We start from the raw sequence: 15,820 nt of genomic DNA, 5'->3' as shown, positions 1-15,820 counted from the left end.
GATTGGTGTCATTTATTTAATCCTTTTTACGTTTTACTTGGTGTATGGTTCGTTCTTCTCGTACATGTACACTTTCGTTTGATCCTGAAATTGAGAAGACAGCTCGCCAGCTGAGACAGCAAACGAAGTGAGCTAAGCAACGATCCTCGTCGCCTTTGCTTTCTGAAACAGATACGGTGCCTGATTTAGTTGAATCATCTAGCGATTTAGAAGAACAAGTGATGGATAGACCTGCACCTGTAGAAAGAACTCTTAGAGAGTTAGCTGAACAAGACTTGAATCAACAACCACTCTGCATTCAATATGTAGACTTGGAGGTAAATTTTGAATTAAAGTCTGGTCTTATTCATTTATTACCCAAGTTTCATGGTTTTGCAGGTGAAGATCCTCATAAACATCTTAAGGAGTTTCATGTTGTGTGTTCAAGTATGAGACCACAAGGCGTGACTGAAGAGCAGATTAAGCTGCGTGCTTTTCCGTTTTCTGTAGATGGGCTAGCTAAAGATTGGTTGTACTACTTGCCTCCTGGATCAATTACAACGTGGAATGGTTTGAAGAAGCAGTTCCTTGAGAAGTACTTTCCGGCTTCAAGAGCTGCCAACATCAGAAAAGATATTTGTGGGATCAGACAACTTCCTGGGGAGACTTTATATGAGTATTGGGAGCGATTCAAACAATTGTGTGCCAGATGTCCTCAGCATCAAATTTCTGATCAACTTCTTATTCAATATTTTTACGAAGGACTGTCATTGATGGATAAGAGTATGATAGATGCTGCTAGTGGAGGCGTGTTGGTGAACAAGACCCCTACTCAAGCAAGGGAGTTGATATCAAATATGGCTGCCAATGCACAACAATTTAGCAGCAGGCAAGAGCTCACTTCAAGGAAGGTGAATGAGGTAAATATTTCTTCTGTTGAACAACGTTTAGATAAACTTACTTCTCTTGTGGAAAAGTTTGTTGTAGGTAATGTGCAGCAGGTGAAGACTTGTGGTATATGTTACAATATGGGTCATTCAACTGATATGTGTCCTACACTTCAAGAAGAACCCGTTGAACAAGCCAATGCGGTTGGAGGATTTCCAGGCATGCCTCAGAGGAGGTATGATCCTTATGCACAAACATACAATCCGGGATGGAAGGATCATCCCAACTTCAGCTATGGAGTTAGGCCGTCAGGATTCCCACAACAGTATCCACCAAGACAACCAGCACCTCCACAGTCAAACTCCAAGTCAGGTATATCTCTTGAAGAAATTGTTAAATCACTTGCGACTAACACTCAACAATTTCAGCAGGCAACTACAGCAAGCATTCAGAACTTGGAGAACCAAATGAGTCAATTGGCGACTACAGTGAGCCGTCTGGAGTCTCAAGTATTAGGGAGATTGCCTTCACAATCTGAGGTGAATCCAAAGCAAAACGTTAGTGCTGTCATCCTTAGAAGTGGGACGGAGTTGCAAGAGCCTAGTAAGAAAGTGACAGAGCATGTAGAAGATGAGCTTGAGAAGAATGAATTGATGCCTCAATCTCAAGATGCACAACCCATCGGAGCGAAACCCCTACCTATTGTGATACCTCCTCCTTTTCCAAGCCGGTTTGCAAAATCTAAGAAGGAGGAACAAGAGAAAGACATCCTTGAGACATTTCGCAAGGTTGAGGTAAATATTCCTTTATTAGATGCTATAAAACAAATACCTCGATATGCTAGAGTCCTTAAGGAACTGTGCACCTCCAAAAGAAAATTAAGAGGAGATGAAAAAGTTCACATGGGGGAGAATGTTTCAGCAGTTCTCCAAAAGAAACTACCTCCTAAGTGTAAGGATCCAGGTATGTTTACTATCCCTTGTAAAATTGGTAGTGTTAGAGTTGAAAAGGCTTTGTTAGATCTAGGAGCTTCTATTAATGTCATGCCTCGTTCCATTTATTCATCTTTGAATATTGGTCCATTAAAAGAAACTGGTGTGATAATTCAACTAGCTGACAGGTCTAATGCATATCCTGATGGGGTATTAGAAGATGTCTTAGTACAAGTTAATGAGTTGGTTTTTCCTGCTGATTTTTATGTACTTGATATGGAAGATGATAACTCCTCTAATTCTGTCCCAATTTTACTAGGAAGACCTTTTCTTAAGACTGCTAGGACTAAAATGGATGTACATAAAGGGACTCTCACTATGGAGTTTGATGGAGAGGTTATAGAATTCAATATGAATGATACCATGAAATATCCTAGTGAGGAACATTCGGTATTTTCTGTGGATGTTATTAACCCTATAGCGCAGGAAATTTTTTACAAGAAAAAGACGAAGACATTTCATGATAGAATGATTTTGAGAAAGGAGTTCTCTGTTGGTCAAAAAGTTCTTCTTTTTCATTCTAAGCTTAAACTTTTTCCGGGTAAATTACGTTCTTGCTGGGTTGGACCTTTTATTGTTACTAATGTTTTTCCTCATGGTGCAGTTGAGATTCGGAGTCCGACCTCTGACAAAGTTTTTAAGGTTAATGGTCATCGCTTAAAACCTTTTTATGAAGGTTTTTCGGTGAATATTGTGGAGGATGTGGCTCTCGAGAGTCCCAATTATGGAGATTGATGCATAAATGTGTCTAGCCAAAGACATAAAGCAAATGTGCTTTTGGGGAGGCAACCCAAATGATTTGTTTATTTTGGTTTTTGTTTTATCTTCTTTTAGTTTTAATTCAGATTTAAAAAAAAAAAATTTGTGTTTGCTTATTTTGGCCAGAAGAAAATTTTTGATAAGGCGTGCCCACGTCTTAGCTAATAAGTACTTCTGTAATTTTTAAAGTAACATAGTTTTAAGACGTGCCCACGTACTTAATAGAAAAGTACTTCTGAAATTTAATGTGTTTGCTTATTTTGGTCAGAAGAAAAGTTTTTATAAGGCGTGCCCACGTGCTTATTAGAAAAGTACTTCTGAAATTTTTAGTGTCTCAAAGTGATTCATCACTAAAAAAAAAAAAAAAATAATAATAATAATTTTAATTGATTTTATTTCATTTTATTTTATTTATTTATTTCTTTTGTTCTTTCTTTTATATATATATATATTTTTTTTTTATTTAAAAAAAAATCAAAAAAAATCATTGTTAAAAAAAAAAAAATTTTACTGTTCACAAAATCCCTAATTTTCCAGAAATTGTTTTCTTCTCCAGCCGTTTGCAGCACGCCAGCAGCAAACCAGCCAGCCGGAGAATGCAGCATCAGTCGCGCGCAACGCAAGCACCAGCAACGAGCACGCCCCGCAACGCAACTCAGAACCAGCTCTCGCGCGCAACAGTCCCGCAGCAACACAGCCACGCAGCAGCTCTCGCGCGCAACGCAGCCACGCAGACAGCATCCTGCACGCAACCAGCAGTGCGCAACCAGCCCCAAGCCGCGCAGCAAGCTCCAGCCGAGCACGCAACGCAACAAGCGTCACCAGCGCGCGCACCAGCAATCCCCCAGCGCGCAGCAACAACCGCAGCACGCAGATCCAGCGTCACCAGTTCGCAGCATCAGTCCCATCCGCGCGCAACTGAACCACCAGCCGTGTACCCGCAAGCTCCAGTCGAGCAGCAATAGTCCGCAACCAGCCTACGACCTGCATTCCAGCCGCGTGAATCGAAATCCGTGACAAGATGGAGCAGAATTTGGCCGCATACTTCAAGAGTGTGGGATTTATCCCACCATTCCCGCCAAGCCCATAGACGTTACGAGGATCAAAGCTCACAATTCAGGGAAGTTTTTGCCTTTAATCTTTTATCCTTACGCTTTAATTTTTATGTGAGCTTTGATTATCTTACATTGGGGACAATGTAAGTTATTGGTGTGGGGGAGGGATTTTTGCATTATTGATGCCTGGAATTATTATTTTCACTCTACTCATCTATTTTCACTCTACTCATCCTTAAATGATTTTGGAGTTAGTATGCTTTATATATTATTATTTTTTCTTTTCTTTTCTTTCTCACTACTTTTTTCCCATCTATCTCAAATTATTTACATCTATTTTTTTTCCTATCATACTCTTTCATCACTCACATTTTATCTTTCATTTTTTTTTACTACATACATCTTTCTCGTTTATTATCATTTTTACCTTTCCTTTTATATCTCATTCATACCTTCATCTCATTCTACACCACTATTGATGATTGATTCATTTGAAGAGTGTACATGATTTGATGGCAAATTTACCAACTTTGTGAGGATTTGAGCCTATGAGCAACCACTTTGCTCTAATTATTTTTGTTATGTGAATATCAATCCTAGTTTGTTTATTCTAGAACTTGCTTTATTATGCATGTTGAAGCCACATTACGGGATTTTATGCATTAAAATGATAAGGGCAAACCATTTACCATTTTTCTATTCTCGCATTTTCCTTTTTCTTTACCCGAAGACCTTTATTTGCTACCTTTGTTTGAGCCTTAACCATTACCCATCTAATTCTCTCCGTCTACTTAACCATTTTTCTTCTTTTTGAGCCTCAATTTAAGGAGATTTTTGGACTCATTGTATGGATATATTTTGTTGCTTTTTCTACCTTGTATTAAAGTTTCTCAATTAGATCAACAAGCATTATGCTTGAATTCAATTGTGCAAGGTTCGTTTCTTTTGTTTGATTCGAAAAAAAAAACAAACAAAAAAAAATGAAAAAAAAAAGAAAAGGAAAAGGAAAAAGAAAAAGAAAAAAAAAAGAAAAAGAAAAATCGAAAAAAAAAATCGAAAAAAAAAATGTTTACATTCTTGGTGACTTGAGTAGAAATAAGCATTTTGATATCATAAGTTCATTCAATGAGTTCATTCTTCTCATTTTGATCTCTTTTTCTTTCGTAAACCTTTCTTTTTCATTTAACCCATTTAACCCCATTACAACCCTTTTAAGACCCTTAGATTTTTGCATTTTATTCATGTTTTGTGGATTGAGATGTGATTTATGAGCAAGTTTATGGTAATAGCATTCTTTGATTTGATTTGAGTGGATAAATGACACCTTAAACACTTTGAGTGCATGGAGTGAAGTTATTGAGAGGGCTATTACATCTTGTTGCACTTGAATTTTGAATGGATCTTCTTGGTGGTTGAATGTTCTTATTCTATCTTATGAGATTCTATGCTTTAAAATCCTTGTCTCTCGAATGTTGATCGACTTAATTTCTTGAGGTATGCTTGCTTAAAATTATTTTTGGATGAGTTGAGATGAGAATTGAGTGGAGATTTGGGATTAATCTTGAGTTATATGCTTGAGGACAAGCATCATCTTGGTGTGGGGGAATTTGTTAGAGTGCAATTTATGCACTAGTTTTGCATTGTTTACTTCCCTTAATATCGATGTTTTGCACTTAATAATAATGTTTTACTTGTGTTTTACTTTTGTAGGTGCAATTCTATTGATTGATGATAAAATTGAGCTAAAAGATGATGTTTAAGGAGGATTGTTCTCTTGGAGAAATTTCTGAGCGTCAGAAGAACTTTGTTGATAAGGCGTGGGCGCGTGCTGTCAACTGCGGACCTGCAGTTTTTTTTAGTTTAACGTGTTTTGTATTTTTGGTTATTTTTGTAATTACGAATTTAATATTTCAGATATTAGTATTTTATTTTAAATAGAATTCTAAAAGAGAAGAGAGAGAGAGTATTTAAGGGAGGAATCTATTGTGAAAAAGGGGGGATTTTTGGATTGGAGGAAAAGAAACCCTAGATCTAATTTTTCTCTTCTCTCTATGAGGAACTAAACCCATTTTTCTGGTTGAAGGATAATGAAGCTTTGATTCATCACTACTGTGAGATCTTTCTTATGCTTTAATTGTTTTATTACTTTTTGGGTATTTGTTTATTCTCTGAATTAGTTTCATGATTATGTTTGTTAATTAGGTAATTGGCCACTATTTAATTATCAACTTAATCTATTGTCAATTAAAGGATTCATCGTATGAAGAATTTAATGTTTGTGACAAATAACATAGCAGAGAGTTGTGTTGTGAGAATAAACAATCTAATTTAAATGAATCATCATATGTGTTGATTAGGATTTGGGTCTCTCTGGTTTTTCAAGCTGTCAATTGATTAAATCCTATGATCGTATCTAGGGTTGTCCATTGATTAGGGAAATAATCAACGGTCGTACCTTGGTTATCGACTAGTTAAGGAGAGATTGGCTATTAGAGGGTCTCAATAGCTATAACCGGTCTATTCATAAGTAATAATAATCTATATTTGAATCAATGATCAGTAGTCGAATCAAGCTGAGTTAATTCCTTCAACCAGAGCTTTCTCCAATTTGAATTACAACTTTAATTTGCATTCTTATTATTTTAATTTGATTTTTATTATTGTCAACAAAACCCCATTTTATGTTTTGCATTTTAAAAGGATTTAAATAATTACCGATCTCTGTGGACACGACCCTGCTCAATCACTATACACAATTTATTTAGAGTAGGAATTTATTTTTGTTGGCTTCGACACCCATCACTTCACATCCATTTGAAAAATCTTCCATTTGTTCTGAGCAGCCAAAGAAATAATAAGTCTAATAGTTTCAAGTCGAGCTACAGGAGCAAATACCTCGTTATAGTCTATGCCAGCTTTTTAACTATAGCCTTTTGCAACTAGCCTCGCCTTGTGCCTTTCAATTTCTCCCTTCGCATTTCTTTTTGTTTTGTACACCCATTTGACACCGATCACCTTGTGACCTTTTGGAAGAGTAGTAAGCTCCCAAGTATCATTCTTCACAATGGCTTTGATTTCTTTATCCATTGCAATTCTCCACTTCTCATCTAGTGCAGCTTCTTGGAAGTTGACTGGCTCACAATCAGCAAAGAGGCAAAAGAGAGTAAGATTATCATGTCTCTCAGTTACCTCATAGAGATCTTGAAGACTCCTTGTACGTTCTTCGGTTCTTTCATTTAAGAAAGACGGCAGTGAATCTCCGCATGTGGTTGGTGCTGGTGAGATAGGTGGAGTGGCAGGCTCTTATTGTTCGTCTACTTATTTTATCTGTGTATGATCATCTTCTTCAATGGGAAAGAAGTTGAAGTCATCCACACCAGAGCCAAAATCCCATTCTCCTTTTTCATCAAAAATTACATCTCGACTGATCACGATCTTCCTGTTGTTTGGATTGTAAAGCTTGTATCCTTTGGAGTTGTTGTCGTAGCCGATGAAGATGAACTTCTCACTTTTGTCATCCATCTTGGCTCTACTTTCGTCTGGTACATGTACATGGGCAATACTTCCGAAAACTCTTAGATGGGTGATGCCAGGTTTTCTTCCACTCCAAGCTTCTTGTGGCGTCTTGCCCCACACGCTTCTTGTTGAAGATCGATTGGATAAGTAGACTGCACATGCAACTGCTTTAGCCCAAAATTCTTTAGGTAGCCTCTTACTCTTAAGCATGCTTCTTGCCATGTTGAGGATGGTTCTGTTATTCCTTTCTGCAACACCATTTTGTTGGGGGGATCTTGGAACTGTCAAAGGGCGTCGAATTCCATTTGCTTCACAAAACTCTAAAAATTCTTTGGAAGTGAACTCTCCACCTCGATCAGATCTCATGGCTTTAATCTGGTATCCACTTTCTTTTTCAACTGCAGCTTTAAACTTCTTGAAAGCTTCAAAGACTTCTTATTTTTGCTTCAAAAAATACACCCAAGTTTTTCTTGAAAAATCATCTATGAAGAGAAGGAAGTAGTTACTTTTACCAAAGGAGTTTGGCTTGAATGGACCGCACACATCAGTATGAATGAGCTCGAGTGGCTTTTGAGCTCTTGAGTTTGACTCCTTTAGAAAGCTCTTTCTAAACTGCTTGCCAAGTAAACATCATTCACAAAGTTGATCAGGGTGATTGATGTATGGTAAGCCTTTCACCATGTTCTTCTTAGATAGTAGCTTCAGTCCTCCAAAGTTGAGATGCCCATATCGAAGATGCCAAGTCCAGAATTGATCTTTGTGACAGGCTTTGAGACATTTTGCAACATCATTTTGAATATTTAAAGGAAGCATTCTATTCTTTGACATTCTCACCTTTGTAATTAGATTTCCTTTGTCATCTCTTAGGAAAAGACTATAATCTTTTAAGTGAATATCATAGCCTTTTTCTAAAAGTTGACCTAAACTAAGAATGTTGCTTTTCATATTGGGCACATAGTAAACATTCAAAATTATTTGGTGGCTACCATCTTTTGCACGAAAAAGAATTTTACCTCTACCCTTCACTAGTACTTTTGAATCATCTCCAAAAGCGACACTGCCATTCACAGATTCACTTAGTTGCACGAACATGCTTCTGTTTCCACTCATATGATTGCTAGCACCTGTGTCAAGATACCATGTATTTTCTTGACCTCCACTTGTGTCATTGCGTGCTAGTAAAAGTGTGTCATCTTTACCATTTTTCTCTTCAGCATAGTTCACTCTCTCTTCAATTTTGGTGCTTGGAGCTCTGCATTCTGAAGCATAATGCCCAAACTTTTGACAATTATAGCACTGTACTTGGGATTTGTCATACCTCGATTTTGGATTGCCTCGTCCTCTGGTTGAGCTTTCTCCTTTGGCATAATTAGAGTTGTTGTTGAAATTCCAACCTCGTCCATGACCACGACCTCTACCTCGTCCTCGACCTCTACCTCGGACATAGTGCCTTCTGTCGTTGTCGGAGCTTTCTTCTCTTTTCTTTGGATTGACTTCCATCTTGAGAAGTTGTTCTTCGATTCCTTATTTTTTTTTTGTTTTTCTTCATAGGCTTGCAACCTTCCTTGAAGTTGCTCGATCGTCATATCCTCCAAATCTCTTGTTTCTTCAATTGTCACAACAATATGGTCAAACTTCGAGTCTACTGATCGAAGTATCTTTTCAATGATCCTTACCTCTTTTAACTCCTCGCCATTTCTTCTTAATTCATTAGAAATTGTCACAACTCGAGTAAAGTAGTCAGAAATTGACTTCGACGCCTTCATGTGTAAGGACTCAAATTCTCCTCGTAATATTTGGAGACGAACCTTCTTAACTTGCTCCGCTCCTTTGTAAGAGGTCTCTAGTTTTTCCCATGCTTCTTTTGAGGAGGTTGTACCAACAATCTTTTCAAAAGCATCTTTATCTAATGATTGAAAAATGAGATACTTTGTTTTATTCTCTTTCTTCTTCAAGTCTTTTAAATTCTCCTTCTGCACCGCAGTTAAAGTTACTTCATTTTCTGGCACAATAAATCCTTTCTCCACGACATCCCATACGTCATGTGCGCCCAATAGAGCCTTCATTTTAATACTCCAATTGTCAAACTTACTTTTCTTTAATTGTGGAACTTGAAATGACATCATACCACCGTTTTCCATAACTCACAAATTGAGTGAGAATTTGGAGATTCTGAAAGCACAGATGGATCCGGCACGTCGAAAAACCTTGGGAAGGACTTGAGTCAACTTTCGGTCAACGGTCAACGTTGGTCAACGGTCAACGTCGGTCAACGGTCAACACTGGCTTGGTAGTCTTGGTTCGGTCTGGATTGGTTCAGCTCGACTTGGCTCGGTTCGACTTGATTCGGTTCAGCTTGGCTCGGCTTGGTTCAGTTCGGCTCAGCTTGGTTCAACTCGGTGAGTCGACTCAGTTTCAGGACAGAAAACTTCCGGCGGCAAGTGTGGGCGCGTCCAGTCTCGGATCGGGATGATTTTTGTGGCGTCACATTCCTCTCGTCGAGATCTTCGATTTGATATGCTATATGACTATATATAGCATCCAGTACTAGCTCTGATACCACTTTGTTGGAGAATTAACAAATAAAACACACAAAAAACACACTATTTTATTTCTTCAACAACACTCCTCACCAATTACAACTCTTATTTTTCACTCTCTACACCTTAGAGATTTTGCTACTTCACTTGATGTTTAAACCAAAGGGGAGAAGGGGTATTTATACATGAAACAAACTAATCACAACCATTCATTTATTCAACTAGTAAACAAATCCTCACCATCCATTAAAACCTATCACTCACCTACCTCACCAACCACATCTAACACACCTAATACAAATAATTCAAACCTCACCAACCATACCTACTCATGGAACCTTCCATGAGTTTGGCTTGATTTATTCATCTTGGATCAAGTTTATGATCTAACAATTTCGGTTTGAGATTTTTGCATAAGAATTCTGTTTCGTGAGTAATCTCTTTTACTACGTGCTCTGCACGTGATTAGATTTGGAGTGTTACAATTTTTTACTTTTTTTTAGATTCAACAACAAAACAGACACGGGCCAATAGAGGTCGATGATCAAATTGTATCTTAGAGAGATGATAAACAACTGTATCAGGAGCCAACTAAAGCCAATCCTCATTACACAACAATTTATCTAACCATTTACAAAGTGTCCTCTGAAGCGAGTAAAAGTGGGCCCTTAGAACCCAAGGACCATTTACTGTATCAGCAAGATTATCTAAAATAAGCTAAAGTTGCTTTCTCATTGTACCAACAAGATTTGCAAAAACTGCTATCACCTAAGAAGAAAAGAGACCAAGTCTAGAGATGCAATAATAAATTTTCTATTACTCACAATCAAATCCATTGAATATCTTTATTCCACAGAAGCCAAATAACACCTGCAAAACCAATCAATTCAACTTTGTGGGTTCTCATAAAGCCACATTTCCTAATAAAATCGTTTGCCCTTTCACCATTAATCCTAGGCTTGACAAGGGCCACTAAATTCAGCTTATAATGATTCATAAGCATTTTAAAAGTTTTGAGGAAGCCATTTGAAACGGCCTCTTATAATTCCAAAACATAGGCGTACACATCATTAAAAATGAAAAAGACAAAGATATGGAATCCTTACACATCAGGTATATCCACCATCTGACCAAAGTCCATCCATTTTCAGTTGCAAAAGAACTAGCAAAATTCAATTCCTCCTTCTGCTCATCACTATCTCCCACTAACACTATCATCAGAGTTATCTTCAGACATTTCCATATTTATTTTCCTCCAATCAGGGGGATCACTAGAGTTTTTCAGGACTTCTAAGGGATCTTCATCAATTATGGTAATATTAGAATTCTTCGGTAGGTTACCAGGATCGTGAGAGCTCTCGCCTGGCGAGATTGTAAAGGCAACAACAATGTGTTTTTGTGGATTCAGGCTCGTGGTTATAGAAGCAAGAGAGACATGGGACATGGTTGTATGTTTAAGGCTAGGTTATTTATGTATTAAGGTTTCTGTATAGGTTGACGGGTAGGTTTTGCATGAGCATGCAAAGGGGCGTTTTGGGTCATAATGGTGGGGCCATTTGATGGTGGTGTATTGTCATTATTTTCTAAGGGTAGATCAATAAATTCCTTGTATTTTTGGGTTTTATTGGTGTTTATTTTAGGAATTATCACGTGGGTTTTGGAAAAATCAGATGGTTAACTCGTTGACCCAAGTGTGGTTGTAGCATTAGTGAAATAAATCTCTCATCATTATCATCAATATTCATATGAGGGTGAAATCTTAACCCTTTACCAGTCATTTTTATCTCGGCATGATTCTGTCTAGAATTATTGGCACATTTCGTTAGAGTTCTATTGTTGCCTTTTTTGGCCACTAACATCCAAGGACTAAATTTAGGGTTTGTTGGTTGCATCACTACTTTAACTTCTGTAGCTCGATCAAAAAAAGTGCTTAGGCCCTTTTCATCTCCTCAAGATGAATTGAGGTGCCGTAGGTATCATAATCAAAATATATGGTTGGTAAGCTTTCATATTCTACTTTTTGAATCTTGCCATCAAGAATAAATTGGGAGCATGATGGTTTATCTAAAGCAAATTTAATAGCGATTCGAACAAATTTACCCCTATTGGCTGATTTTATATTATAAATTTATAATCAGTGTGTGAATAACATTTCCAATTACTTATCCTAGCAATCTTAGCATTTTCTTATGATAATAATGAAGGGGCATCCTAGGATTATGAATCCAGACCATTATGAAGATATCTTTTCATTAGCGCTATTACAGTGAGGTGACCATGATTGAACCATTAAATAATGGCCAAGCACAGTTCATAGTCCTTGACTAAGTGCATACTATGCACCTAAATCCCTTTTAAAATGGACTAAGAAGTAGTTATTCTCTAGATATATCACAGAGAAACCGTGAGCATAACCAGAGGGCTTCTAAGCAATTACACAAAACATTGTATCCAATACTCCTTCCCAGTCACTTTACGATCGCTGTCGATGGCCATGGTTTCACTAGTTGTGAATGAATTTTCTGGGAAAAAAGAGGATGGTAAAATCCCTTCCCACTCAACTACAACATCACCGAGATTTATCTCTAAATCTTCATCCTTATGTATTAGTTCTTCCTCCATAGCCATCTATTCTGCCATCAATTTGTCTTTTAAAGGACACAAAGGAGGGGTTGTCGCTATACCCAATCTGTTCTTTAAACTTCGTCGTCTTCGTGTATCGGTCAATGTCGTTGTTTGGGGGATATACGCCGACAAGACCAAATATGATGAGCAAATATCTGGTAGCAAGATGGCACGAGCAGGAATATTTTGCTCGTTCACGAACGCACCCTTCACGGGGTCATAGCGGGAGCCGGCATCCTACTAGGAGCATAAGGCCATTCCTGCTAGAAGTTGAGGTGGGCAGACCCGGTCAATGACGGTTGGCAAGACGTGCACTCCTGCCCGAAAATCAAGGCACGAAGTCCACTTCCATTCAGCCACAATGACGATAATGGAGCATCCACTTCCGAGGGTGGGGGAAGTGATGGACGTGGATTATGGAAGGCCTGAATTCAGAGGAAGCCTATAAAAAGGTAGCCAACGAAGGTAAAAGGTTTAGATTTTTTGACATTGAAACAGAGATAAAAAGAGCTCTGGATAATTAGTACTCAAGACGAGCCATAAGATTAGTGGCTGATTTTCCCAGGAAAATGAAACCTACGTTTCTGACTTGAGCGTCGGAGGGTTTGCGCCGGGAAAACATCCGGCGTGCTCTGACTTATTTCTGTGTACGCATGAGTCTGTAGAGAAGAAGTCTTACGAGGGGAGATCCTGGTCGTGGGCGAGCAGAAAATCAGAATCTCATATCAACAGTCGTCAATCAATAGGAAGAATTGTTTTTAGGCTATTGTCCATTTGTCCTCGATGATTGTTAGATCTAATTATTTTCTACTTTTAATTCATATAAAATAATATTTCTGATTTATCTATTTTAATAAATTCACAATATTTAAGATTATTATATATAAAGGTCGACCAAAATTCTAATTTTGTTAATTTAGACTTTTCAATAAAACTTTCATTATTCATAAATTTTGATTCTCTTATAAATCAAATTCTTACGTTTTCGTATCGTTGAGTATGATAAAGAAGTTTGCTTTGGAAAAGAATGGAAGAGAAAAAGACGAAGCGCTAACTGTTATTTACTCACGTAAACATCTTGTAAATTTTTTAGTAAGGCAAAAGAATCGAACCTTACAAAAAAGTGATGCGAGTACATTTTTTTATAAATTTTACAAAAGAGAGATTGGGCACCTTTATATCAAATACAAATGAAAATAAGGAAAGTATGCTTAACAAGTATCAGAATTAGATTGGAAGTGGCCTTTACTTGGCAGGTGACTTTTCATTGCTTGATAGCTTTTGAATGTCAATAGGTGATAAAAGCTCCAGCGTCCCTCATCATTGGTCTAGACCACTTAAAGAAACCTATGCGGATTCACTATAGGACCACTAGGGGCTCAAGTCCCCACGGAAAAAAAAAATCTCTATTTCATAAAGAAAAATTAACACATTTCTATATAATCTTGTCAAATTATTAGATAACCCCATCCTTCAAAATTTAAACTATTATTTTATTAATTAAAAAAGTTATACTTTGACTTAAAAATCAAAGCTCACAGCCCAAAATATTTATAATTCATAATTATTGAATTGTGGGTGCCATATTTTAACTAGAGATTGCATTAAATCAAAAATATTATATTCAAATTTTCAGTTTTTATATTTTACTATTATTTAATTTAGCCCCTGGTAAATTATTTTTCTACATCCGCCACTGTCTATCTATATAATCCAAAAATTCCATTTGATAACTTATCAATGTTTCAGCCAAATACAACTTTGCAAGCGCCACTAAGCTTTTGGAAAATATCTGAAAAATGCTTATTGGTTAGCTTAGTCCTCTTGTTGATCTCATGCTTCTTCTTCTTTGGCTTGTTCTTAGAGAAAATACCCTAAATATGTGCTACAGCCCTTCTCTTTTGAGTATTGGTAACAGGTTTCATGCTGTTCTTCTAAAGTTCGTTCTCAATGTCCAACATGTTAGATGGTAATGCAATGTCTCAGAAAAGAAGTCAAAAGTCATCATCTACCTTAATAGGTACCTTGGGGTCATTGGGGCAGGTAATGTCTTCTTGTGAATCGATGTTTGACAATAACCAAATCTGACCTGCAGGATTTAAAGCCTATAAGTCCTCCATCACAGTCGGATGTGAATCTTTTAGATCAATCACAACAATTCCCTCTGGAAACTTATGCACTGACACAAGTAATTGACTTTTGTCCTTCAAATCATGCTTTGACTTCTAAGAAAAATGCTTCCTATCATAGTGCATTTTTGGATTATTTCTTAGGTTGTCAAAAACAACGTTATAGGCATTCATATCAATGTAACAATCTCTATTTATATCTTCCAAAGTAAAGACTTGCCTTGTCTCTTGCAGCTAATCTATTACACGTTTGATCTGAGCACCCGTAAGAGATTTACGAATGCTATTGATATGCTGAAGTCTCTCGGTATCATTTGAAAATTTAATAAGAGGAAAAGATCTTGCAACAGGTGATGCAGCATCGGGTGTAAGCCTTCAAGTTACGGTTGGAAATGAAGGATTTTACATTGGTTGCTATGTTTCCTTAGTTAACTAGAAATACAGTAAGATAGGAAATGAAAGGATGGCAACGATCTTGCTAGTGGCTAGTAGATAGAAGTGTTGTGGCCTGTAGATAGAAGTGTTGTGGCCTGTAGATAGAAGTGTTGTGGCCTTTAAAGCTCTTGATTTGGCTGTAATATTACTAAAGGTTTCATGACACTTCACTTGCAGCTTCTTGAATCTATCTAACTTTTCTTACAACGCCATCTGTAATTATAATTATTGCCGCCAAAGGTGGTGATTGCTGACGAGACAATGAAAAATGATGAAGACAAAGAAAGCGTTGGGTTTAATTTGTATGTCGTATACATGATATTCACAATCCCTACAGCACAAGGAAAAGAAGTCAACAATGTGAAGGAATCCTAAACTTGCTATACGTACAATGTTAAAAGCCCAATACCAATTTCATGATCCAATCCAATTATACTTGCCCAAACTCAATTTCAAAGCTCAATCGATGAAAGTTTTAAGAACTCTGTAGTAGGGGTGAGCAAAATATCCGATCCGACCCGACCCGATCCAATCCGATCCGAAAAATATCGGGTTCGGATCGGATCGGGTTGTTGATATAACCCGATCGGATCATGATCGGATCGGATGAAACCCGATCGGATCATGATCGGATCTGATGAAACCCGATCGGATCATGATCGGATCTGATGAAACCCGATCCGATTCGAAAAACCGATTGGGTTGCCAAAGAAAAAAAAGAAATTAAAGGTCAAAAAACAAAACCTAAACCCAAGAGCACATAGCTAAAGACAAAATCACATTTTAGCCAAGCCTAGAACATTCTTCAGTTGCATCAAGACGGAAAAAAAAAAAAAGAGAACCATATTCGGTTCACTCTAACAGCCACAACCACATATTTTCTCCCTTCCTCAACTTCTCAA

General features: G+C 37.4%; 1 non-coding gene and 1 pseudogene across 1 annotated transcript; both read right to left on the bottom strand.

Moving 5' to 3' along the window:
- Positions 1-599: 599 nt before the first annotated feature.
- LOC112100559 lies at positions 600-706 on the bottom strand. The gene has a single exon (XR_002906927.1). It is a non-coding gene; the product is annotated as a small nucleolar RNA R71 (small nucleolar RNA).
- Positions 707-14,099: 13,393 nt separating this feature from the next.
- LOC112099918 lies at positions 14,100-15,131 on the bottom strand (annotated as a pseudogene).
- Between the last annotated feature and the right edge of the window lie 689 nt (positions 15,132-15,820).

The sequence above is a fragment of the Citrus clementina genome, unplaced genomic scaffold (assembly GCF_000493195.1).
Source record: "Citrus clementina cultivar Clemenules unplaced genomic scaffold, Citrus_clementina_v1.0 scaffold_3, whole genome shotgun sequence".
In the NCBI taxonomy this organism is placed as follows: Eukaryota; Viridiplantae; Streptophyta; class Magnoliopsida; order Sapindales; family Rutaceae; genus Citrus; species Citrus x clementina.
Note: the sequence above shows the minus strand (reverse complement) of the source record. Positions and strands in the feature narration are given on the sequence as shown.